Consider the following 3,780-nt stretch of genomic DNA (forward strand, 5'->3'; position numbering starts at 1 on the left):
GAATGCATATTCCAAAGTGTCGGGCAGTGCTTTGAGTTCCAATTTTGGTGGTGCCTCCGCAGGTGGGCCAATTTTCTTCTCAGAATGAGGCAGTAATTCTAACCTTGCCTTCCATTTAGTTGTGTCCGTAATTAGAGGTGCATCAAGTAAAGCGCTGACTTCTGCAATTGCACTGTCATCATTAAAAGATAAATCAGGATGAGTTAGACATGCCTCTAATGGATCATCATTATGATTTGAAATGAATGAATCTTCTACTAATTCCTCTATCATATTCGCGTCAACAAATTCATCTTCTTCTTGTGGCTGCTTGGTAACATTAAAAATATTCAATTCCATGGTCATATTACCAAAAGATAGCTGCATGTTTCCATTCCTGCAATTAATAAGAGCATCAGCTGTAGCTAAGAAAGGACGACCTAGAATAACTGGAGTGTGTTTCTTAGGATCATGTACATGCTGAGTATCAATAACGATAAAATCAACAGGATAATAAAATTTATCAATCTGTATCAACACATCCTCTATAATACCACGAGGTATTTTCATTGACCTATCAGCAAGTTGCAAAATAATAGAAGTTGGCTTTAATTCCCCTAGTCCAAGTTGCATGTAAACAGAGTAAGGCAAGAGATTAACACTAGCGCCTAAATCCAATAATGCTTTATCAAAACATTGGTTCCCTATAACACATGAGATAGTAGGAGAACCAGGGTCCTTAAATTTTGGTGGCATTTTACATTGAAGTAAATTGCTAGTTTGTTCAGTTAAAAACGCCTTTTTAGTGACATGCAAATTTCTCTTTTTAGTGCATAAATCTTTCAAAAACTTTGCATATGAAGGAACTTGCTTAATAGCATCGAGTAAAGGGATGTTTATACTTACCTGTCTGAAGATTTCCATAATCTCACCTGTTGAAGTCCCTTTCTTTACCTTTGTTAACCTTTGAGGAAAAGGAGCCTTGGGAATGTAAGCTGGCGGGCCACTCTCTTCAGGATCATTTGGTGATGAGTCTTGTGATGGAACTGAATCTGAAGAAGTAGGCTCAGATATCTTCCTTATTTGAACCTCTACTTTGTTGTCAAATAATTTTCCTCTTCTCAAGGTCATAACAGATTTTGCTTCTTCATGTTGATGGCTTGAACTCGATCCAACTTCGTGCACTCCTTTGAGATTAGGAATTGGTTGACTTGGAAATTTTCCTTTTTCTCTCTCAGCTACAGTAGTTGCTAATTGACCCAATTGATGTTCAAGCTTTAGAATAGCTTGAGTGTTTGACTGAAAAGCTTGTTGGGTTGACTGAATGAAACTTTGAAGTGTATCCTCTAAAGAAGGCTTTCTTTGTTGGGGTGCAACAAATTGAGACATAGGTTGTTGGGCAGGAGGATATACTTGGTTAGGATGGACAAATTGTTGATTGGGCATGTTAAATTGTTGTCCTCCTTGGTTTGACAAAGGTTGATTTTGTTTCCAAGAAAAATTAGGGTGATTCCTCCAATTAGGATTATATGTGGATGAATATGGATTATTGGAGGTTTTCTCATATGATTGTAAGGCATGTACCTGCTCAGAATAAGCCTCTTGATAGGCTGGTAATGATGGACAATTCTGTGCTGTATGAGACACGTTAGAACAAATAGCACAAACCTCATTAGCTACACTAGGATGATGATTCATTGATTGGTTCAGAGCTAAGGCATCTACTTTCCTAAAAAGTGTAGCTAGAGTGGATTTCACATCAAAATCATCCTTAACTTCATATAACCCCTTTCTAGAAACTTGAGATGATTTTTCTCTTTGATTTGAAAAATCCCACTGTTGAGAATTCTCAGAAAGTGAATTAAAGAAATCCCATGCAGCCCCTTCATGTAAGTTCAAAAATCTCCCACCATTCATAGACTCTACCATATGACGATTTGACATGGTTAAACCGTTATAAAAGCATTGTATAAGTCTCCATTTTTCAAAACCATGGTGGGGACACTTGAGGAGTAAATCATTGAATCTTTCCCAACACTCGTAAAATTGCTCACCCTCTCTTTGATAAAAATCACTTATCTCTCTCCTAAGGGCATTTGTTTTAGACATAGGGAAAAACTTGGTGAGAAACTTATTACTCAATTCATCCCATGTACTAATAGATCCAGCAGGAAGTGAATTCAACCAAGCTTTTGCTTTGTCTTTTAATGAGAAAGGGAACATACGAAGCTTAATTGACTCATCATTAAAATTTTGAAAACGGAATGTAGAGCATATGTCAAGAAATTCCTTAATGTGCAAATATGGATCCTCTCTCTCTAACCCATGGAAAGATGGTAAAAGTTGAATGACAGAGGGCTTGAGTTCAAAGTGTGTTGCTGTGGTTTGTGGCAACACAATACAAGATGGTTGGTTGGCTGCAAGTGGTGAAAAATATTCTCTAAGGGTTTTCTCTGCTTGCATTGGTGGAAGTATTGGCAATAGTCTATTTGGGTCATCCATCACTTCTAAAGAACTAGTTTGACTACTATCAATTTTTGACTCTCTTTTAACCAAACGATTTGTTAAATCACGTTCCCAAACACTCATAAACTAACTAGACAAGGAAAGAAAGAAAAAAAAAATAAAATAAAACAAATCAACAATAATAAAAATTAAATAAAAGAAATCAAACAACCAAACAATGAATTTAAAGACAAATAAATTTTATTTTTTTTTTTAATTAAAAAATAAAAAATAAAAAATAAAAGACAACCTAAATTATAACTAGTGGAAGAATCAAATCAACCTAGATTAAACTGACTTTCTAGCACAATCCCCGGCAACGGCGCCAAAAACTTGTTGTGAAAATTTTAATATACTCGCAAGCGCACGAATCTAGAGATAGAAAAGTGGTAACGAGGTCGATCCACAGGGATTGTTATAAATTGAAAAGTCTAATTTAAATCTAAAATTAATATTAATTCTAACCTAGTTGAGCAAATTGAGTTTTAAGAGAAATTAAACTAATTAAACTAAGAAAACAATTAAAGTAAATGAGAATTTAATGAGATAAAAATTACCAAGGTTTCGGAATCCACCACTATTCAATTAGTAATTATCTAAATATTAATTAATCCCCAATTTTAGAGTGACAACTCGAAATCAATCTATGTCATCTCATGGATATAACAATTAAGCCCAAGTAATTAAATCTAATGTAGGTTCTTTTTCTACTTAATAATACGATATCTAAGTATCCCATGTAAACATATTGAATAACAAAGAGTCAAAGTTTACTAAGCACTCTATGTAAACAATTTAATGAAAGACATAGAGTCAAAGATAATCATGTATAAACTTTATAGATCCAAGCATAGAATTAATCGAATATTAATCCTAACAATCAATAATGCATGACAGAATTGATGAAAAGATTTTATTAACATCCAATTAATCATGTGAAATAAAAACCATAATCATCAAAGAACATATATAGGGAATTAATTAAATAAAAAGATAATTATTTCATTGAATAGGGTTTCATCCTTAACCTCAGTATAAGAAAATTAGCTAGACATACTTGAATTGTGAGCAACAAAAAAAATAAAATCAGCCATGGAAGCCGAAATATTGCTACTGCCGATTGCTCTCTTCCAGCCTTTTGTTTCTGTCCTCTGGCCGCCTCGCTCTCCAAAAGCCAAAACTCCCTTTTATAATCTTTGAAATGGGCCCCATCTCTTAAATCCTAAAGCCAAAAGGCTTGCCTTTTATTTCCTTTAGCTCTCACACGTGACCACCTTTGGAATTGCTTTAAGATTC

The 3,780-nt window shown here is 34.4% G+C and overlaps 1 non-coding gene across 1 annotated transcript; it reads left to right on the forward strand.

Annotated features, from left to right (window-relative positions):
• Positions 1-1,966: 1,966 nt before the first annotated feature.
• Positions 1,967-2,073, forward strand: LOC112096530. The gene has a single exon (XR_002904433.1). It is a non-coding gene; the product is annotated as a small nucleolar RNA R71 (small nucleolar RNA).
• The last annotated feature ends 1,707 nt before the right edge of the window (positions 2,074-3,780 follow it).

This window comes from Citrus clementina, unplaced genomic scaffold (genome assembly GCF_000493195.1).
Source record: "Citrus clementina cultivar Clemenules unplaced genomic scaffold, Citrus_clementina_v1.0 scaffold_8, whole genome shotgun sequence".
Classification (NCBI taxonomy): domain Eukaryota; kingdom Viridiplantae; phylum Streptophyta; class Magnoliopsida; order Sapindales; family Rutaceae; genus Citrus; species Citrus x clementina.